The sequence below is a fragment of the Natator depressus genome, chromosome 4 (assembly GCF_965152275.1).
Source record: "Natator depressus isolate rNatDep1 chromosome 4, rNatDep2.hap1, whole genome shotgun sequence".
NCBI lineage: Eukaryota > Metazoa > Chordata > Testudines > Cheloniidae > Natator > Natator depressus.
In genome coordinates, this window is record NC_134237.1 from 19,975,253 (window position 1) to 19,999,013 (window position 23,761).

The window sequence follows — 23,761 nt, forward strand, 5'->3', positions numbered from 1 at the left end:
CTTGTTTTTAAGAGGTATTCACTGTTTTGGAAGAGGTTTTCAGCTCCTTAAACCTCAGGTTTGGGTGTGATGCTGCTGCAGTTACTTTCTGTGGTAAAGGCTGGTGAAAAATCATGCTCCCAGGAGATGAGGTGATGACCACATTTCTTGAGTCACTACGTTGGAGATGGCCTGAGTCCCAGGTGGGTGCTGGAGAGGAGGGGAAAGAGTTGTTTACCTCCTCCACTGCAGAAAAGAAAACTGACTAGCCAGCTATTTGACTATCAGTGTTTTATTAACTAACGTGTAAGCTGAAGTTTCCAAAGCCATCTAAGTGATTAGAATACACAGTTCCTCTAAGCCAGTTTTGAAAATCTCAGCCATACATTACCAGGGATGGATTAATGTAAACCAGAATCTCTTCAGATTGTCTGCTTGCCTCTCTTTTTTTCTAACCCTTTTTGTGGTTCTCTTCTGATGCAAACACTCCCTTCCTCATCTTTTCTTAGTTAGACTCAATATTTCAACTGGCCAGTTTTCATTCACGCGGCCTCCTTGCTCTTTTTAACCAGTAACTCTTTTCCAGAATGATGCATTTCAACCATATAAGATACAGCAATGTTGATAATAGGCTAAATGCCTGCAAAACAGAATAATTCATAAGTTAAGGTTGCCCCAATGCTAAGTACTTGGTCTCCTTTGCCCCAGGCAACAGGGTTTATGAGGAAACAAGTGAGGATTTTGTATGCTTCCCATGAAAGGAAGCTCAGAACAAAGGAGTGGCAATGTTATATTTTAATTTTTTTAATCAGAAGTTGAAAAACAGGGAGGAAGGAATTTTGATTTTCTTTTTTTCCTCTTTGTCTTTCTAACTCTTGCCTTGCACAGAAAAGGTTGTCTCATTCCTGGTTCCCTGAATCTGTTTTTGCTGACTGTATGAAAATGTGGTTGATATGTCATGTATATTTTGGCTCCTTTGCCTGAGCCACAGAAGTCTTGGGTTTCTTGAAGGTGCTGTGGGTGAAGTTGTATTTGAAGTTGTCGTTGGCAACAGGGGTTTCTAAATGAGAAGAAACTCCTGCGTGTGTCCTGTTCAATATGTTTTATAATATCTTTGTAAAACTATTTTTCATGACAATGATCCTCTGCTGGGAAGATTTGCATATTTACTCCCTGACCCAGAGCCCATGAAAGATGAGCTGGGTGGTTTTGGGTGTCTGGTGGATGTTTGATAGCTTTGCTGTAAGTAGCTGTCAGCTCTGAGAGTGTCCTAACACATGCTCCAGAGTGTAATTATTCCACAGTATTGTCTGAAGGGCAGTTTGACAAAAGAGAACTGAAGTGTTATTTTTCAAATGGCATTTTGCCATGTTGTAGCAAGAGGGGAAAAGGATGATTGGGGCCTGGCTTTGATGGAAAGGGATGTTACAGGGTGTTTTGTTGAGTATATGGTGTGATCTAAGCCCATTTCTTGTGGGGAAAATTAGAGGAAACTGATAGATACTAAAAAGAAAAAAGAAAAGGAGTACTTGTGGCACCTTAGAGACTAACCAGTTTATTTGAGCATGAGCTTTCGTGAGCTACAGCTCACTTCATCGGATGCATCCGATGAAGTGAGCTGTAGCTCACGAAAGCTCATGCTCAAATAAACTGGTTAGTCTCTAAGGTGCCACAAGTACTCCTTTTCTTTTTTCTTTTTACGAATACAGACTAACACGGCTGTTACTCTGAAACCTGATAGATACTAATGAGCAGTAGTGAAAAGACACTCAGGTCCAAGATTGCTTGTTTTCTTTTAAGCAATGAATTTCCCATACTGCAAATCTGGTCTTAAAATAAGCAAAATGGTCAGGGTTTCATGTTTCATCTAACCAAATTTCTTGCTGCAGGGTGAGAAGTAAAGCAGAGTATTATCATAATTTCATTTTCTTCACATCATGGTTTTAGGGGAGCAGCGGGTTGCTAGCAGTTTTTAAATGTTTGCACTCTACGTAGCCATGAATTTTGGAAGTGCTTATTTTCCCTATATTTCTCTCAAATGGCACATCTCTTCTCCTCCCAACCTTCGTTCGTTGTTGGGTTTTCTCGTGTCCCTTTCTACTTCGTTTACTTTTCTCTTAGTTTTGTCTCCAGTCTTTCTTTTACTTTCTAGCCTCTTACATGTCTCATGTCTGAGACGGGGTGGGCCAATGACATTATATGTTAGATGAAACTCTGCTTCCTTTTCGGCTTCCTCTGGGCACCCGAGGAGAAAAAGAGACTCTGCTAGTCCAAATACACATTCCGACAGCGGGCCTGCCAGAGAGCAGCACTATTGTATATGCTAGCTCGGAAGTAACACTGGAGTGATAGCAATGTGTAGGCACGATGAAAGAGGACTAGAATGTATTCCAAAAATTGGCTCCGTAAGAACAAGACCTCATCTCCATTTATGTTTCTAGCCATATTTCATAATCTGATAACATACTCAAACACGTCGCTTCTGAATATGCTGAATGACTCAGACCATCAAATAGCATAGCTGTCTTCAATTTGTAACCTCTGTGAAAAGCTTTGGCGGATGTGTGCATTTGGGATAATGGTTCTGTTCAGCCTAGTAAAAGAAGCATGACTTTTAGATCATGAAGACATCTTGTTGTTCCAGCCTACTTATTACAACTTAATTTTAGAATGATTTTGGTCTTCATAAAAGGAACCATATCCTTTCACTAGTTAGGCCTAGAGACTCGAGCAGTGGAAACAAACAGTGGGATGGCATTCCTTAGAAGCTCTCTAGATATACCCTTTAATTGTTGGGGTTAGGGTATGTCTACGCTGGCACTTTGTCGGCAAAACTTTTCTCGTTCAGAGGTGTTAAAAAAACACCTCGCCTCCCCCCTCCCCCCACGAACGACAAAAGTTTAACCGATGTAAAGCACCGGTGTGAATAGTGCTTTGTTGGAAGGAGCGCTCTCCTGCCGACAAAGCCGCTGGCGCTCGTGGGGGCTGGAAGTTTTTTGTCGGCGGGAGAGCTCTCTCCTGCCGACAAACAGCAGCTACACTGCACAGCCATGTCGCTAAAAGCAAGGTAGTACAGCCATAGGGTCTTTTTAAACAAAACTTCTACCTGAAATGCTGTGGCGTAAGGTTAAAAGCTTTTGACAGGAAACAGAGGTTAGTTATCCTTTTCAGGAGAGCTACCGTAAATGTCCTAGTTTTTAGTGAAGCAGAGAATGGGAAATGAAATGAAAATCTAGGAGCTGCTGGGTCTCTCCGCTTCTGCTGTTTCACACAATGCTGAAGTACTGATTTGATGTGACCTGGTGGAATTTCATTTATTCCCCCTCCTGTCTGCTGCCCATTTGCAGCACGTTTTTATGGTTTTTTTAAAAATTGTTCAGCCCCAATTATGCTTGACAGTCACAGTCCAAATCCAGTTTTTCCCCATGGTCTCTCACCATCATTTAAGAGAGGTTGCCTCTACCAAATGGCTCTCAGCTAATTGAATTTCCAAGGCCCGCATGTCACCTGCATCTGTGAATTAATTGTTGACAGCTTCTGCTCATGGCAACACTGACAAGTTAAGCCTTTGAGTTTGAATTAGACAAGCAGCTTCTCTGTAGAGTGAGTTAATCCACAGTGTATGTGAGTACAAACTGCACAACTCTTCCCCCCCGCCCCCAATTCTCCCCTTTCACTGATGGCAGATATCTGTAAGCACTTAGCTACAGGCGAAACTTTCTGTTCATTCTAAGCTGTAGTCAGCCACTAGAGAGTAACTGCTCACTGGTGCTCGGGCCTGCTTCCGCTGAAGTCAATGGCAAAAAGCTCCCACAGATATCGATCTGAGCAGGAGTGGCCCCACAACTGTGCACAATAAAAATTGTTCAGTTTGCTTAATTGTAATGTGTGTTCTTCAAAAATAGTAAGGTGACTTAATGATATGGAAAATTTGCAGGGGTAGTAAGTAATTTTTGAACTAGAGGAAGACAGAAATATTAGATATAAGTCAAATCTGGGTAATATTTTTTTTTTTAAGGACCTGTAACCCAAAACCAGTTTGAACTGACTTCCAGCTTGCATGAGGAAGCTGGGTGCAGTCTTAACTGATGAAGAGGCAGTAACCTCTCCAAATGTTGCAATGCAGCATTGTGACAAAAGAGCTGCTGCAATTTTGGGTCACATACAGGAGAGGCATAATAATGTGGAGCAGGAAAGTAATATTTCCACACTATGGCACTGTATCTATGCTAGGATTTTAACTGTTTGACACTGAGGGTTGGATAAGGTCCCTCACACTCCTCAACAGACTAACATGGCTGCTACTCTGAAACTCCTCAACTTGTGTTGAACTTGATTGTCCTGCTGTGGAGGGGTCGACTGCACAATAGGTGTTCAATTCATGTGACCATACCCTTGCTAGCAGGGCAGTTGAGTTCAACACCAGTTGGAGTCAAGAGGGAATTGTGTAGCTGGTGTAGATGCAGCCTGTGCATCTAGTAAACGTTTATCCTGAATCCAGTTTATGGATAGGGAATACGAAAAAGATTGTAAGTATTTGAGGGCTGAAAAAACCAAGAAGGGAGGAGAAGATTAATTATTTAACATGGTACAAGGGACTATAACTGGAACTGACTGGAAGAAATTTAAAAAAAAATGATAATTTAGGCTGCATATCTGAATAATCTCTCCTGGGGTTTGCTTTGTTAAGTGTATCCCCCCAAACACCCAAAATGCAGCAATATAAATTGTAATATTTAAAGACCTATAACCATATAAAAGGCATACACTATATGTTCCAGCGTCACAAACGCTGACAATCAGATACAGGAAGTGTAATAGATTAGACTTGTTTTATAATACATCTCTAGAAACACCAGGAAGGTGCTTGGATATCACAGAGAGCTATCTGGTAGAAGTAACTAGAGACAAAGAGATTATTACCAAATGCTAACTACCATATCAGGACTTCAGTGCTGCCAGCCCCCAAACACTCCAAAATCCAGAGCTGGCTGCCCAGAACATATGAGTGCTCTAAAAATCATACGATTTTGGAATATAATAAACATTGGATTTTTTTTTATTTGCATTCTGACAGGTCACGTTTTCTAAATTTTTCTCCACAACTCTGAGGGCTAGAAACTTAATTTTAAAATGAAAGCTAAGGCCTTGTCTATACTGCCGCTTACAGCGCTGAAACTTTCTTTGCTCAGGGGTGTGAAAGAACACACCCCGGAGCGATGCAGTGTAGACAGGAACTACTCCCCTCGTGGAGGTGGTTTTATTACAGCACTGGGAGAGCTCTCTCTCTCAGCGCTGGAGCCGCGACTACACAGCCACATGAAAGTGCTTCCACAGCATACCCTAAGATTCTCATGTAATCACACAACTTCTTAAGCTTTAATTTCTGTGAGGTCTCTGGCTATTCCAGCAGTGGCTATAAACTCTAGTGACGCTGCTAAGCCTTGCAATAGATAACCTCCTTTGGCATGCCTCTGGAGTGGTAACTTCCGTGACCGTTGGCCAAGCTACTTAAAGAAAGTTATAATCCCGGCAGGGGGACCGGAGGAGGTTCCAGCATTAACTACTTGACCTTGAATAACATTTTAATTTGGAAACTAAACTTTGTCAAAGTGATCCTGTCCAAATGTGTGCACTGGACCAGACTGACCTTCTTTTACAACAAGCCATTTATTTTTAATTGAGTAGATGAGAAAGCTTACACTGCTTTTTTTTTCCAAATTGGGGAGGACAACAACAAAAACCCAGCAATTGTTCTGAAGCATAATAACTGAAAAAATGGTTTGTCAATTAAATTGAAGCTTTCTTTATAAATATCCCTCTTACCTAAGATGAAGCATGATCAGTTTCAAGCCAAAATAAAGAGCTTTTCAAAAACTTGAAGATGATGGGTTGTTTTGGGACTTTACAATAAATACGAAAACATATTTCCAAAATGTTTTGGAAATGGAAGTCTGATGGAAATTTTCACCCTTCACGTTGATTCGGTATTGCAGTTTAAATTACATTATAGAATTTTGAAAAACAAATGTGCATAATGTACTTTTTTCTTTGTCATAAACTGCAGTGGCTTTCGTTGCAGAAAATTGAGTGCAGTTACTAATAATGTTGGTGACTACCTAAAAATCCCATGAACGATTTGTATGGGACATGGGAAACTCTCTCCAAACAGGTTTCAGAGTGGTAACTGTGTTAGTCTGTATCAGCAAAAACAACGAGGAGTCCTTGTGGCATCTTAGAGATGAACAAATTTATTTGGGCATAAGCTTTTGTGAGCTAAAACCCACTTCATCAGATGCATGGAGTGAAAAATCCAGTAAGCAGTATATGTGTGTGTGCATATATATATGTATATATGAAAAGATGGGAGTTGCCTTACCAAGTGGGGGGGTCAGTGCTAACGAGGCCAATTCAATTAAGGTGGAAGTGGCCTATTCTCAACAGTTGATTACTTTTGTAGTGCTAATGAGGCCAATGCAATCAAGGTGGATGTTGCCCATTTCCAACAGTTGACAAGAAGTTGTGAGTATCAGCAGAGGAAAAAAATACTATTTGTAGTGATCCATTCACTCCCAGTCTTCATTCTGGCCAAATTTGATGGTATCCAGTTTGCAAATTAATTCCAGTTCTGCAGTTTCTCATTGAAGTCTGGTTTTGAAGTTTTTTTGTTGAAGAATTGCCACTTTTACGTCTGTTGTTGAGTGTCCAGGGAGATTTGAAGTGCTCTCCTACTGGTTTTTGAATGTTACAATTTTTGATGTCTGATTTGTGTCCATTTATTCTTTTGTGTAGAGACTGTCCAGTTTGGCCAATGTACATGGCAGAGGGGCATTGCTGGCACATGATGGCATATATCATATTGGTAGATGTGTAGGTGAACGAGCCCCTGATGGTGTGGCTGATGTGGTTAGGTCCAATGATGGTGTCCCTTGAATAGATATGCGGACAGAGTTGGCACCAGGGTTTGTTGCAAGAATAGGTTCCTGGGTTAGTGGTTCTGTTGTGTGGTGTGTGGTTGCTGGTGAGTATTTGCTTCAGGTTGGGGGGCTGTCTGTAAGCGAGGACTGGCCTATCTCCCAAGGTCTGTGAGAATGAGGGATTGTCCTTCAAGATAGGTTGTAGATCCTTGATGATGCTCTGGAGAGGTTTCAGTTGGGGGCTGTAGGTGACGGCTAGTGGCGTTCTGTTACTTTCTTTGTTGGGCCAGGCCTGTAGTAGGTGACTTCTCTCCAAACAGTGGAGAACGTAGGACATTGTCTTCAGGTTTTGTTACTATTCATGTCTGTATCAAGTGATGGTGGCTGGTGTGAGGAATATTCACCAAACAGAAATAAAAGGCCACGTACGTACTTCAAAAAAGTTCAGACAGACCTTCTCAGTGTAGAAAAACAGTACATGAAAAGTTTGAGTAGCAGCCGTGTTAGTCTGTATCCGCAAAAGGAAAAGGAGTACTTATGGCACCTTAGAGACTAACAAATTTATTTGAGCATAAGCTTTCGTGAGCTACAGCTCACTTCATTGGATGCATGCAGTGGGGAGATTTTATATACACAGAGAACTTGAAACAATGGGTGTTACCATACACACTGTAACAAGAGTGATCAGGTAAGGTGAGCTATTACCAGTAGGAGGGAAAAAAAACCGTTTGTAGTGATAATCAAGGTGGGCCATTTCCAGCAGTTGACAAGAATGTGTGAGGAACAGTAGCGGGGGCGGGGGAGGGGGGAAGAGATATAAACATGGGGAAATAGTTTTACTTTGTGTAATGACACATCCACTCCCAGTCTTTATTCAAGCCTAAGTTAACGGTGTCCAGTTATATCCTTGGTGATGTGTACTCACAAATAAGAAAACAGTGAGATGAAATACAAGAACTGTTTTGATCAGTTATTTTTATACAGCCTGGTTTGAAGCAGAAACATTACAATATCTAACTAAAAGCATTTCAGATTGCTCATGTAATTACCGTTAATGCGGAATATGACTAATATGAAAAAGAAAAAATGTAATACAGAAACCAGCAGGAAAGCCTGAGCAAGGCCAGAAACAGATGACAGCCAAGAGTTCCAACAAGGCAACTTCAAAGCAAACACTGAAAGCAGCAAAAGGTGACAGACGATATGCATGTTAATGAGCTCAAAACAATACCCGGCAACACAACAGCATATCCCAGTTTCAAAAGTAAAAACAGACATCTCTCTCAGAGGAGGAGGTGAATGTTGCCCCCAACTGCTTGTCTACACCTCATCTCTAAGCCCTCTCATTCTGGGCCTTTTAACTACAAGGAAGACATGGGTCCTTTTTTGTAAATTTGTAACCCAGTTATCAAAATTTACCGCCCCGCTCCCGAACATCCATGTGGTACTCCAGTATTGGACAGGTTTCAGAGTAACAGCCGTGTTAGTCTGTATTTGCAAAAAGAAAAGGAGTACTTGTGGCACCTTAGAGACTAACCAATTTATTTGAGCATAAGCTTTCGTGAGCTACAGCTCACTTCATCGGATGCATCCGATGAAGTGAGCTGTAGCTCAGTATTGGACAGACCACTGCCAGATTACCTTTGGCAAAGAAGCTATATGTTTGTTATGTGAAAAGCTGGTATTTCAAAATGAGACTTTTTTTTCCTTCTGGCAAAAATATTTACAAATTTTTATATGGATCAGGTTTTTGAAATATTGCTAGTTTGAAAGAAAGCTAAGGCTACTCCTTCAGGGCAGCAAGGGAGGGAGAAAACTTTCTGCCTTTGTGCAACACTAACTTAATTGATCAAGCTACTTGTATTAATCTACTTTGGTTTTCTGAAAAGTTCCTGTAGGATTCATTCTCCATCTGAGTCCCAAAGCCTGTGGTATCTTACACCATGTTAATCTAAAGTAAAACTGAAAAAAGAAGGGTAAATATACTCAGTTGAAATTATAAATCAGGGTTTATTTATTTTTAAATACATAACTGATTTTTTTTAAAAACAAACCAGTAGGGGGCAGTTGAAAATGTCAACTTTGCAAGGTGGGCCATGCAATTGGGTGACTGTCAACTGGCAGGGGAACAGCAAGCTCAGACTTATGAGAAGGTCCATCGTGTTCATTCCCAAGTAACAGAAACTACTATTCCCTCCCAAAAAGTAATTTTTCCATTGATAAAAGAATAACTGTTAGATTTTTACAACACAGTATTTGCTAACCATGCATCAGCACTTCCATTATAAACATCCATTAATGGAGATTGAATTTTTATTACAGGGTTTTATATTGTGGCATTATATTGTCTAAAACTGGAATGAAACTATTTTTTAAAAAGAAAAAAGTTACAACTATTATGTTATATGTTGTGTATATATGATTTAGTTCCTCTCTCTGATACTAAACTTCTGGTACTCTTGTAGCTAACACATGGCTCATTTTAAAAACAACATCTTGGCATGTATTATAATATGGACTAATTGTTTGTCTAATTTTTGTTAAAAAGAAACTTAGGGCCAAATTCTTCCAAGACCTTATTATCAGGTGCTATGCTTACTATCATGTGTGGTCCCCTGGATGTCACTGAGACTGCTTACCACAGGATTTGTAGGATCATGCCATTAATTCGTGTGAGAGTGTCGGAAGAGGGGGTTGGTGGTGGATTTAAAAAAAAAACACTATGCAAAAAAGATCCTTTTAGTTGTTGTTGTTTTTTGTTTCTTTTCAAATATTTCCTGTACATACTTCACATGGAATGGCATCCTCTTGCCAGCATTCCGTCCTATTAACTACATTTCATTAGTCTGGCTCCATCTGGTTAATAAAAATAACAAAAAAAACCCACCCCCTCACCCCTCAAATTTAAATCAGACCCTTCTAAATAATATTAAATCTTCCCCCACTTGGGGGAGGGGAACCTACCTCCAACAACCCGCCCCCCAGCACACACACATACATTAAGAAATGCAGTTCAGAACCTGTCAAACAATAAGGCGATGACTGGGGTTGGGTAAGGATGGGCCAAAGTAAAATTCAGTCAAGGATATAATATAGGTTTCAGAGTAACAGCCGTGTTAGTCTGTATTCGCAAAAAGAAAAGGAGGACTTGTGGCACCTTAGAGACTAACCAATTTATTTGAGCATGAGCTTTCGTGAGCTACAGCATCCGATGAAGTGAGCTGTAACTCACGAAAGCTCATGCTCAAATAAATTGGTTAGTCTCTAAGGTGCCACAAGTCCTCCTTTTCTTTTTGCGGATATAATATATTCTCCCTCCTCCACTCCAAAATACCAAGACGCAAGGAAGTATCCTTGTAATGTCTATCTTCCCAGGCACTTTTGTTTCTAGGTGATGAGAGCATCTGTTACCGTTTTATCCTTCACTGTAAAATCCCATCCCTTTTTATATATTGGTCAGGTTTGCCATTTATTTTGCAGTAGTGCTCAAAGGCCACAATCAGGATTGGTGCCTTGTTGCTGCAAGTGCTTGACAAACATCTATGAAGTCAATTAATGTGCTAAATGGCAAGTATATATATAAAAATGCAGAAGCTACTGCTTGTAAAAACATAAACAGATGTTATATTCCCCGTATTTCATCCTGAAGAATTGATGCCGTTCCAGTGAAATAGTGAATTATCATTTAAAAAAAAAGACTGGAGCCAAAGCAAGCAGGTATAAATATGTAAACACAAAAAGCTACTTGTTATGTGATTTAGCAGGTGATTCCCACTGGACATGACGGTTTTTTCCTCTGTACCTTTCCTCCAGACAGAGCCACAAGTTTTATACATGATGAAAATAAAATAACAACAAAATACCAGAGCAGCCATAAAGTCTTACATGATACATCTTCAACCAGCTTGGTTCGTAGGTTTGAAAACTCTCCACACGGTCCTTTGGCAGTTTTGACTTGTGCAAAGGGACAGATGTTGCCAATTTCAAATGTACAGGGGAAAGGCAAATATTGCTAAGCAACCATGCACTTGAGAGAGCGTTTTTAGGAGAGGAGCCAAGGGAGTTATGCCTGGGAGCGCTCTCGGCTTCTCATGGCTCAGTGCAAGGGAAGAGATTAAAAGTTCTTTCCTGTCAGGGTTACCACTGCAGCCGCCAGCACAAAAGACACTAACCTATTGACACTGATTAGGGTTGACAAGGGAATGTATGAAAACAGGAAATCTCTCCTGTCATGTAGGAAGGCAGTAAGACATGTTCACAGAGGTAAGTGCACCACACAAACATGATTTGGTGTTAAGCTGCCTCTTCTAGAGCAACTTAAGGTGTTTACTAGGCGGTGGAGGGTGGGGGGGGGGGTGGAACCAGGGCAGATTGCAGTGTGGGAGGCCTTGGCTGCAATTTTTTTTCGTTTGTCTATAAATAGACAAGTGAAGGACTTGTGGTTTGTTAGGGGCTTTTTACAGCCTTTGATTTAAAGGCTTTTTCATTGAAAAAGGGATTCAAGTGAACTTCTGGAGCTATCAAAGGACAAAAGAGCTTGTAAACAAGACAAGCTTTAATGGCATAGGTATAGCTGTGCCCCTCCCCTTACCCCTCCCTTGCACACACTTGATAGATAATTGGCAGGTGGTGCGTGTTTCTTTTCTTTAATTGTCTTGGATTCCATTGGAGATGTTTCTTAAGAGGTTGAGTATGACAAGGCTTGTAACTGTGTGGCAGAAGGTATGTCTGGTGTCTAAATCCAGCTCCATATTTTCAGGAAAACTGCAAAATGTTTGAATACTGAAATTTTTTTCTGTTTGTACATCAAAATCGTACTTTCCCTGGATAACTTTTATTGAACTGTCATCTGCACTCATGGAACTTCTGGTTGGGGCGGGGGTGTGGATTTTTTAAAAAAAACAACAACAAAAAAACAAAACAACCCTCATGTATTAAAAGATAAATGCTTAACAGGCTTTATATTCTGTTTTTTGTGGTAAATGACTGCCAGTTAGCCACATTTCAGGTGACACTTTGTGGATCAAAGATGCTATAAATACATTCTATGTAAAGATAGTGCTGCAGGTAGTAACTGTTTTGTGGAATTTTTGGTTTTCTCGTTTAAAACATCGACTGTGATCCTGATTCTGATGCTGTTCTCCATAGTATAAGGCAAGGCACAGGGAAACCATTGCTGCCATAAGCCACTGGAAACATGGTTGCTGCCCTGGGTTTTGGTGAAAGTTGCCTGGATGTTAAGGTGGTGAAGAGGGAAAGACAGGATGTGTGTACTGCTGTTGTAAAATACCCATACCATTGAGCTGATTCATGTAGTTTGCCTGTGGGGTTCAAGACTCTGCAAGAGGCCACAGTCAAATGCCACAAGCAGATTCTAAATTAAGGCTGTGTTGGTAATAATATTTATAGTGATACTTGCTAAATTATAGGTAGATTCTCCTATTCCAATGTATCAGCTGATCATTGCAAGGGGTCGGAAAGGAATTTTTTCCTCCTACGTTACCCCATTGTACGTTTGGCCAGATGCACCGTGGTGGTTTGTCCTCCTCTGGAGTCTCACAGGTTGGCCATTTCCAGAGTTGGAGGTCCAGTGAACTAATGTATTATAGCAAATTCTGTGCTTCCCATTACACTGGTTGCTGCTGCCCTATAGTTTTGTCACTTGGACATACCCAGAGAAATAATGTGCAGTACACTTGCATTCACAATAGGAAAGATTCTTGCCTAGAATCACTTCATTCTGTTCACTCATTTATTTTTCCATTTGGTTATGCATCTTATTTCTCTTAGACAAGTTAAATAACATTTTTTATTATTTAATTATTCCATACCTTTTAAATTACACAGTGTTACATTTAAGTCACCGGTGAAATTCAAGTACTAACAGCTCCGGATGTTTTCTTTTGTAACCACTGCTTTCTGGCTTGCTCATTTCTATAATAATACTGGATATTTGTGAATGACAATCATTTTTTAGGAACTGGGTATTGTAATTACCATGTTGGAAGGGTTTTCTTCCTTTTACAACCTTTACCCTTTATTTCTGGCGCACCAATATTTTTCTTTCATTAGCTGTATTAACAGTGCTTCGTATTACTGCGAAACTAGTACAAATCTTTATAACCTTCATTAGGGACTTGGGTGCTCTTTTTGCATGCATACAGGTGAAGCAAGCGCTGCTAAGCGTGACCTTGGCAGTACATCATGACATGATTTTTGGTACTGGGAACATATTGCACCCCAAACAAAATGCAGTGGTGAATTTTTCTAGTGGTTTAAGCAGTTCAGAGAGGCTAGAGACTTTGAACGAAGTCATACCTGTGTTCCTTTGCATACAGCTAAGCACAAAGAAAACAGACTGGGCACAATAGTACCTAGGTGTTTCATTTAACAATATTTTTTCTTTCTCTTACTCTTACAATGAGGTGGTGTCGTGTCTCTCCTCCCCGCCCCTCAGAGATCGAGGAAAAATCTTGTTTGCTTTGGCTGATAAGAGAAGGTAGATCAATAATTCTCAGTTTAGGAGCTAATTTTTACATGATTTGCCAGCTGTAATGATTGTAGATAATGATACTCCACCCTGGCATGGAGTGTTATTCAGCAATGCCAATATAATCTCCAGTTTAGGTGGTTTAAAGAGGAATTATTCAGATGTGCATTTTGCTTAACTAGAGGATAAATGTAGTTGTCGTAGTTCTCACTGATGATGATCACTGCAGCTGAAGTTTAAGATACAGCTTCTGTTCACTTCCCATTGTTCATTGCTCATAGCTTGGGCCCTGTGTCTAATGCAGTTGTGTAGCTGTGTCAGTTGTCACATAATTATTGATTTGCTTGCACAATGGTAGTGCCTGTAAGTCCTATCTGAGATCTGGTCTTCATTGTGCTGGGCACTGTACACAGTATGGGGGGGTCACTGCTGCAAAGAGCTTACAGTCTAAATAGACCAGACAAAAATGGGGGACAGGAAGCATTATGTCTGTTATTGGAGATGGAGAACTGAGGCAAAGAGAGATTAAATAACTTGACCAAGGACCCACAGAAAGTCTTCAGTAGATCTGGGAATGATTCCTGGTTCTTCTGAGTCCCAGGCCAGTATCTTAACCATGTGACCTTTCTTCCAGTCTGAAGGAAGGGTGTTACTTCTCTTGGAATTTGCCATTGTGCTCCAGAATCTAAGAGCTTTAATTTCATATCGCCATGTCTCTAGCCCTTGTGGTTGCAAAGAAAACCTTCAATATGTGAAAGGTGGGTAGATAAAGGAAGACGGCTGGAAAAGATTGCTCTGAGAAAAGTGAAAACTGACCTGTTGGTCCCAATAGAGTGTTAACTCTTGAACATAGCAATGCTGGCATGTAACATGCTACTATGGAATGGCAAACAGTGGGAGAGTATGGAGTGGAAAAAGTAATAACTGTCAGGGTATGAAACAAGGAATCCAAATCTCCTTCCTTGGCCTAGGTTTAAAATTGCTTTTGCCCTTGCTCAGGAGGGGAAGAGTCACAGCATTTTTCAGATCCCGGAAACCTTAACTATCTCCTCGTTGTCAGAAAACAAAGCAGACTTGCTTTTCTGTGTTCCAAATAAGCCAGCTGTCACCACCCATGTAGCTGCCCAAACTGCTCCCAACTCTGACAACTTTTACAACGTTGCCAAGTATCAGCGGGGTGGCCGTGTTAGTCTGTATCCACAAAAACAATGAGGAGTCCGGTGGCTCCTTGACTCCTCGTTTTTACAATGTTGGTAATTGAGTCAGACTAAAACCTGCAACACAATGAAAATGGAGGGGGTGTTATAAATTGAAATTAGTATCACAATATATTTCGAGGAATATTGTGTTGGACTAGGCTGGGGGAAAAATTTGTAAGGGGAAGTGCTACTTAATTCAGAAGTCTCTGCTACCTCATTTTGATCAAATGTGTAATGTGGAGAACATTGCACAGCAAATTCGTGGGGTACAACATCATCTTTGCTTGCCCTCCACTCAGATATTTGTAACATTTTGTGCGTGCAAAGCTGACTCAGCTGTTTTTTTGCTGTTTACGGATGTAGAAAACTGTTTTTTCTCCATATTTTCCCATTGAAATTTTTGCTACATAATGCAGAGCTACGAACTTCTACTTTGGTTTATTTTTAGTAACCTTTATTGAGAAAGAAGGAAAAAAATGATAAATCAATTCATTATTTCTAAAGGTATGCTCACTTAAAATTGGCAAAGACCCACGTTACATTTCCTTCCCCCCCCTCCTCCCGAGTTGCTTACATTTAGGATGAACTGTGGTGATTTAGCAGCACTTATTCTTTTCCAAAATAACTAAAAAATAAAATTGCTTTTAAAACCTCAGGGAAATTAAGGTCCCAGTTCAACAAAGCATTTATGCATGTGCTTAAGTGTTCACTGAAATAAGGACCTAAATGCAAACACTTGTTTTAATGGAGCTTTGAAGTTTGCAAATAAAGCACTGAAAAGTCAGAAAATTCAAAGTTAGGGCTTCCCTTGTAATGCTATGCCTGAGATGTTGTACAGATTAAGTACTCTCTATTCCTCGTTAAATACAAACCTTGATGTGTTAGCTGCTTGTTTTACAATCTGTATAATAAAGTGCAGAATGCGGAATGGGGCTTTAAGATGGTGGGGGAAATGTTAATCGTTAGAATTTCCTGACTTTAGAGTGGTTGACTTCTAAACCTGAACGCTGCATTAGTACTAGTTGGGAATCTTGTAGTCAAAATCACTTCTTATGTTAAGATTTGTTTTCCTCCATTGCACAAGATACTGGTTTGTTACAGTGCTCCTTATGGGCTGTGTTCTAGCTAACAGTGGTTTATGCAGACGACATAGATTTTACAAATAGAGGTAAAGCTAGAGAGTGAGGTGACAGTAGGAGGATACCATGTTGAGTCAAATTCATAGCCAACCAGTCTTTCTCCCTTTAAAAATATGTGGGTCGCTCATTTTGAATATTCAGCTTGTCAGCTCATTATATTTATATCAAAGAAAAAATGCTTAAAGCTATGAGCTATGGAGAGTCTTTAAATTATAAATGTTGACTTGCTATGTTGACTTCTATTCAGATGAAAGTGAAGGGTGCAACACCTTTGACTTAAATAAATGAGTATTTTTACAAAAGAAAAACTCTGCGGTTGAACGTTTACTGAATCTGCCATAACGTATCTGGCCTACTCTGTTGGGGCTGGGTTTTGCAATACGTATCTTCTGTCTGGAAGTATTGGAAGGATATCGTCTGTGCTGCCTCAGTGCTCGAGGTCTTCCTCGTTTCCTTGCTTACGTGGCTTTCCTCACTACAAAGCAGGATTAGTTTCCCCTCCATTTCTCTGTATGACAGGGTGGTGTTAATTTTAGCAAAAATGTCTTATTTATGGAAACAAAATATTAACAAAGAAACTGAAGGTGAATTGTATTTACATTCACTGTGTTTGGCGTAGGAGCAATGATCCCTTGTGTGTTTCACAGCCTTCCTTTTATATTTCCTCAGAGTATATATACCCCCAGTTTGCAGTCTTTCATTTTTTTTTCCTTTCCCAACAGTGGGAAACGTTTATTGCCTACCATGCAGCAGACTGCTCTGGGATTATCTCTGAAATAAATCCAGTACAGAGACTTGATGTCCTTTCAGACAAAGAATGGAATAATGGTTTATTATATTCCTATGACTAGCTTTTTCTGAACCTGGTTCATAAAAAGCCTTCAAGTTTTCATATCTCTCTCTAGATTCCTTAAAATGTAAAGAATAAATTAGATAGGATATTTTTATCTGCAGTGTGGCAATTTCTCACTCGAGTGTCTTTGTCATGTGAGCAGTATGTATGAGGAAAACCATGAAATGTCCCTTAAAAACAGTAACATAGAAAACATAGGAAGTGCCATGGATCAGACATATGGTTCACCTAGTCCAGTATCCTGTCTCCAATGGAGTACCAGCTGCTTCAGAAAAAGGTAAAAGAAACCCTGAAGAAAGCAGTTGTGGATAACACATGGAAAAGTTTCTTATTAGGTAGAGGTTGTCAGATGCCCTGGTAACCCACACACTAAACAAGACAAGAGTCCTGTACCATAAAAAACATCTTTTGGCCCCATTGCTGGGTTTTAATTATTCATAGGGCCCTACCAAATTCACGGTTCATTTTGGTCAATTTCACAGTCGTAAGATTTTTTTAAATTGTAAATTTCATGATCTCAGATATTTAAATCTGAAATTTCCCTGTGTTGTAACTCGGGGTCCTGACCCAAAAGGCGGTTGTGGGGGGGTTGCAAGGTTATTGTAGTGGGGTCACAGTATTGCCACCCTTACTTCTGTGCTGCTGCTGGCAGGGCGCTGCCTTCAGAGCTGGGCGCCCGGCCAACAGCAGCTACTGCTCTCCGGCTCTGAAGGCAGCGTACATTAACATTGCAAACCCCTCCACCACCGCCCTCCCCAATCTGTTTTGGGTCAGGACCCCCAGTTTGAGAAACGCTGGTTTATCCCTGTGAAATCTGGTCTTTTGTGTACCTTTACCCTATCCTGTACAGATTTCACAGGGGAGACCAGATTTCACGGTCTGTGACGCGTTTTTCACAGCCGTGAATTTGGTAGGGCCCTTATACATCATGCAGTCGTGTGGCATTATTTTAGCAAAGTTATTGTTCCTACAAGGAAGGAACCAAATCACCTCGCCATCCAATCAGGATCATTTCATCTTCTGGGAACTGAAGAAAAATAGGAACCTATTGGCCTGTAGCCCTGCTATTATTTTACATCTTTCCCTTACTGCATGATGAAGTTTCAAAAGTACCTAAGTAGCATTTTCAAAAGCATTTCACACAGCTAGCTCAAGTTTAAAGCACCAGTTCACTTAAGCTAGAGATTTTGTGCCACAAGAGTTGGGTGAAGAGAAGTACTCAGGTTGTACCTTGAGCTACTGCTGCAGTGAAGACAAGCCCTCTGACAGCTAAAGCCCCTATTTTCAGAAGTGACTTTTGTCACTGAAGAGCCTAATTACCATTAACTTTCAATGAGAGTTAGGCTCCCAAGTGCCTGAGTCACTTCTGAAAATCGGATTTAGCCATCTAGGTCACTCTTAAGTTTTGCAACCCTGAGCAGAGCAATGCTTAAATATCTTTAAAAATCTGGGCCTAAGTCACTTTTGAAAACAGAAGTTCTTAAATTGTTGAAAATGTTTACTCCGTAATTTGAATTTTCTGACCTGTGGATTTATATTTACAATTATAATATTTTTACACTAATAAAATTTTTTTTAGGTAATTTAATGTTATACTTGATTTGTCCAATTAAAGTAAAATATGGGTGCATTTTGAAAGAGCCATTCATGTTAAAGACCCATATGTTAAATCCTATTTGGGAGAACCAAGTGATGTATGTAATGTATCAAGCCACAGAATCATTCCTTCGAAATTCATTAAGGTGCAACAGCCCTTATGGCAGGGTCTCCACTTAAAATTTTTGATATAGTAATGTCAGCTACGGATGTGAATTTTTTTCTTATAATGAGGCTTTTATTCAGGGAACTGGCATAAATTATATCAACAAAAGCACACTTTTGCCCAGTGTAAGCTGCGTCTATAGCGAGAAGGTTGGCTGGTATAGCTACACCTGTATAACAACACTGGCATACTTTTTCTATTTTAGATGAGGCCTTGATGCGCTTTGAAGCGTTCCCGCAGTGGAATGACCAATATGAGAGAGTCTAGAAGGAAAGCAGAAGTTTCAGTACTGAAACTAGTGGTCTTAGGGCATGGCTACACTTGCAAATGTAGAGCACTTTGAGTTAAACCCGCTATCGTAGAGAGCAGTAGGGAAAGGGCTGCAGTCTGTCCACACTGACCGCTACAAGCGCACTGGCGTGGCCCCATTAGCAGCTCTTGCAACGGCCACAGAGAGCAATGCATTGTGGTAACTATCCCAGCATGCAGGTGGCAGCAACGTGCTTTTCAAATGTGGGGTGGAGTGTGACAGGGAGTGTGTTGTGTGTGTGTGGGGGGAGAGAGTGGGGTTTTGGGGGGCTGAAAGTGTGTCAGCATTCTGTCTTGTAAGTTCAGACAGCAGCAGACCTCCCCGCCCCCCAGCCTTTCTCTCTCTCTCTCTCTCTCATGCGCACACAGCATTCCACAGTAATGGTTGCTTTGTCTCGGAGCAGATAAGCAGCTGGCTGTCAGAAACGGAGTTTTCAAAGGGCATATCTGCAGTCCTACAGTGAGTTCAAAACAATGACCAGAGTGGCCAGTTGACTTAAGGAGATTATGGGATGTTTCCGGAGGCTGATCAGAGCGCAGTAATGCAACACCTTGTCCACACTGGCGCCGCAGCGCTCCAGTGGGGGTGCAGCAAACGTTATTCCACTCGCCGAGGTGGAGTACCAGCAGCACTGTAGCCGCGGAGTCAGAGGCTCTATGTGCCTTGCCAGTGTGGACGGATAGTGAGCTAGTGCGCCCGGGGCTCCTTTATTTCGCTGTAACTCACAAGTGTAGCCAAGGCCTGAGTTTGCTGCTTTCTTGGAAACAGCGTTGGGTCTGACAACGCCTACGTCAAATGAAAAGTTGGTCTGTCATAAAGGGGTAGTGAAGATCCCCATTACCTCAATCTGAGGAGTTTTTTTAACCCTTTTTTATTCTTCCCAACTTCTGTCCCATTTTCACTGAGGAATGTGAAGGTTTCTGAATGTAAGAATCCAGAGGTTCCAGCTCATAGTCCTTTTAGGTCGTGGGGGCTGTTCTGCATGGAGTTGAAAAGTTTTTGGGAGCAGCGTTTTTTGGGAGGAGGGGAGGAAAGTTAACTTGAGTCACTGCAAAGAAGTGCCTTAAACATAGGAGAGATGAAGTGGTACACAGGTGAATAAGGTTCTTCTGCTCTGTGAAATCATGGCTTGAAATCTGTGGTCTGTGTCAGGAGCAACACTGACATATTTATAAGGGAAGGGCAGGAAGCATTGGGGATTAAGTAGCTAATGTGATTGTACAGTGTTTTGATCATAGAATGTGACTTCTAAATAGTGGTTGTAATCTGGGTTTTTTTTAATTATTACAAGACTCTTTCGGCTTGATTCTAAGAGAAGGAAACTTCTTCCTTAGGATAGAAAGTTGGGGATGCGCATCCATAGAGCGAAGAGATATTTTAGTACCAAGACTTCTTATTAAAACAAAATAAACAATAAAACAAACCAACAAAACCACCACCCGCAACTTAATTTGTGAAATAAGAATTCTTGACTGGAATTCTCAGATGTACCGTATTTAGTACAGGTTGTCATACACTTAATTTTCATATTAATCTGTTTTATTTGGATTTCAGTTATAATTGGGTGAAGACCAATTAGAGACATAGGAGTCACTTGAATATTAATCAGCTTTTGTTTTTTAAAAGAATCAGTTTATTTTTAGATTGAGCAAAATAATCCATCTCAGGGCTAGAAAAGCGTGTAAAATCTTTAACGAATGTTTGATTTCCTCTGGGCATTCATGCATAAACACTACAGTGCAACCATTGTTTACTGAACATTTAGATGTAAAATGCTTCAATTGTCGGGGTCATCTCATGTCAGCTTAAGAAAGCAAGAGTAGAAGTCCATGGAAATAGTTTGATTTGCTTTCAAGCCCACGATGACTGCTGTGGCAGCAGGGAATTGCTCTGTCTTCTCTTGTGGGGATGGACTGCTGAGTTTACAGTTAGCTCATCTATAAGACTGAATAGGAACAAAATAACTTTTAGCATTGTACGGTTGCTAATCAGTGGAATAACATCAAATGAACACTGCACTGTAGTATTTGAGAGCAGAGGAAGTAAACAGAAGTAAATAGGTAAACCTTCCATAGAATAGTTACAATGTTTTTTTTAATTTAAAAAAAAAGTGAAATATTTAAAGAAAATTCACGTGGACTTTGATGGAGCTGGTCAGGCTCATAGTTTAGGGCCAAAAATTATTGTTTTGTGTTCATTTTTTAGAGAAATGACTTTATAAATAATGTGTTTTTGATGTTTTGTTGAAATTTCGGTGTCAGCTTTTTTAATGGGGAGAAAAAAAGTTTAAACATTTTCTACAGTGTTGTTACTTCGATGCCGCAGCATTGCGCTTAGTGCCTGTAAACCAGAATGTGAAAGCTTTTTATTTTCCCACCCTCTAGAAACGCAAAAGTGAAACTAATACCATGTACAGTGACAAACAGATTTTTTTTAATTCTTATTCTTGCACCAGCGTGCTCGGAAATCAGGTCAGTCTCTGTGGTGGAGAAATTATTTTGCCCCCAGAAAGCGTCTTTCCAGTTGTTTACGCTGAAATCACCACTGTGATCTCTGAGCACCTCACAAAGCCTTTGTCAGAGCCTCAGAGTCCTACGTATGGTTTCCTTTCCTCTTTCCACAAAGGTAGTGAGTTGATTTTTTTTAATTGGTTTTGTGTTTTGGTTTTGCTTTTTTTGTGCTGCCTCCTCTTCTCACTCCCCTCCCCTTTCTTCTATCTTCCTTTTTGTGTGTTGGGGAAAAGCTATAAGTCAAAGTGAGTTTTATTCTTGGCTCTGAAAGCGGTGAGTCCGGTGTTAATTCCATAGTCTTGGGCTACTTCCTGAGAAAATTCAGTCTCCTTTCTTACAAATTTAAGCTTCACTGCTGATGGGTTCCTGAATTTCCTATAATGAATCCATCATCTGGTATAAAGGGTCCTGTTGTCAGATAAAGATCTGTGGATTGTTGGTTTCAGTGGGAGTTAACCCTAGTAAAACAACATATTTAATAAAAAATGGCCTTCAAAATCTTATGATTTTCCCAAGCCATTTATTAGGGATGCTGTCAGTTACTGCAGAGTTTGAAACTTAAGTAAATGGCTTCCTCAAGGGTCAGACTAAATGATCATACCAGTCCTGTCTTACCTTAAAATCAATTAAATCAAGTAAGTGTGTGTTTGGGGTTAATGCAAAAATCACATAGTTGGAGAGAGAATTAAAAAGTAAAGCCTTACACATGTGTTTAACTTTAAGTAGTCCCATTGAAGCCTGGTCCTTGTGAAGTCAATGGGAATGTTCACCTCCTTAAAGTTAAGCAAGTCTTTCCAAGGTCTGAGCCTGATTCCCTAGGGTCCTGATCCAAAGCCTATAGAAAGACTCCCATTGACTTAAGTTGGCTTTGGGTCAAATCCTATTTCATTATTTAAAAAATCACTTATTTTTGAATATTGTTTAACCTGGTATTGTTACAAGAAACACAAGATTTCTGTAACTGAAAGAAACTACAGAGGGAAATGTCATCTTTTTTTCCACCCGTTTGCTTATTTTGTGCATTTGACAGATCTTTGTGTTTAGTAAGTTACTGTTTCCCCTGTGTAGTGGTAAGTTCTCCAGGGGTTGGTGGGGATCGTTCACACAAGAACAGGTGGGAGAGGCATTTTAAAAACAGGAAAATATGATGATAAAACCTCAAGTTTATGGGGGTGATCAAGAGTAAGTGTCATATCTGTATTTAACTGATTTTTAACAATTGACTAGATTTCAAATTAAGAGTGCATGTCCATTTAGATTAAACTCTAATTTGTTCCCAAATCCCCAAGAAATGGCCGTGTGTTAGATGGTGTAAGAATACTTTACACAAGTGTAAGCATTAAACAATGCTATTCCTTTTCAAATGGCCATTTAAAAATCTCTGCAGGATGCTGTCTCGGACGGGTGGGTGCATGGCTTGGATGCAAGCTGAGGACTGAAGCTGCGCAATCTGAAATTTAGTTAATCAAACTGTGTAAGGTGCCCCAGGGTTATACTGTACTGTTCACTGTGCTGTGGATTCTGGAACCCTGCAGCGCTGTGAAGAGGTGCCAGCTGGCTTCGAAGCTTGTGCTCCTAATCTGCGGCCGCTGTAAGAGTATGACTCTGCACCACAGAAAGCTTTGCATTGACTTCAGGAGAAGTAAGATCCGTCCCTAAAACCAGAGACTGCCTTCGCTTCTGCTGCTGCGCTCCTGGGTAGAGAAACCTAGAGTGTAGGCTTTCCAGAGTTGTCTGGCTTCCCCAGCCAGCTGAAACTATGTTTATCCAAAATGATTAGTGGTGCCTTAAATAACACATCAAACAGAATATCTATTTGTGCCTGTTAGAAGGGGGAGGTGCTGGTGAAACCTGTGGCAGGAAACAGAAATGTGGTTTTATGCTCCAGGGGGCTGTTGTGGGCAATCACTTTCACCAGCACCTCATGCACAGCGTGTTTGAGTCATCACCTTCTTATGTTTTCAGTCTTTTTTTTCTTTTTTTTTTTTTTCATTCAAACAATGGCCTAGTTGGAAATACAGGAGCAGCAGCAGTGCCTTTGCAGGAGAAGGGAGTAGGTAGAGGAGACAAAAATACGGCCTAGGAGGAATTGTGGAAAGGTATTGGCGGACAAAGTGGGAGGGTTACAAATCTGGTTAAAGGAGAACCTGGGCACAAACCTATACACGCAACCATGCCAGCTAGCCTGGATTTAAAGCACCACAATCTTTGATCATTGTTTTGGAGGTAGTATCTGGAATAGGCAACACTCAGGTAAGAGCCTGGACTAACTCTGCAGGAAGATGTACTTTTTATGACCGCTGCTCCTCTTTGGGGTTTGTCTGTGTGGGGACATGCAGGAAAGATAAGGCAAATCAACTAAAGGTGTAAAGTCAGTGTGCATAAATGAAAGTGCATTAAATCCCTGTGTGGATAATCTCATTCAGTAGTAAAGTTTTAGTTTGCTATAACGTAACCTCTTCAGAGGAGCTACTGCGATCTAAGGCCACTATACTCCTGAATAAAAGCATCCACACCAGGGTTTAAACATGCTTTCATTTATGCACATTGACTTCACTCCTTTAGTTGACTCTCCTTAACATTACGGAGTGTCCCTATATAC

The 23,761-nt window shown here is 40.5% G+C and overlaps 1 protein-coding gene across 4 annotated transcripts in view; it reads left to right on the forward strand.

The window, feature by feature from the left end:
* AFF1 (ALF transcription elongation factor 1) overlaps nucleotides 1–23,761 on the forward strand; it is a 161,444-nt gene that overhangs the window by 73,878 nt on the left and 63,805 nt on the right. The window lies entirely within an intron of this gene.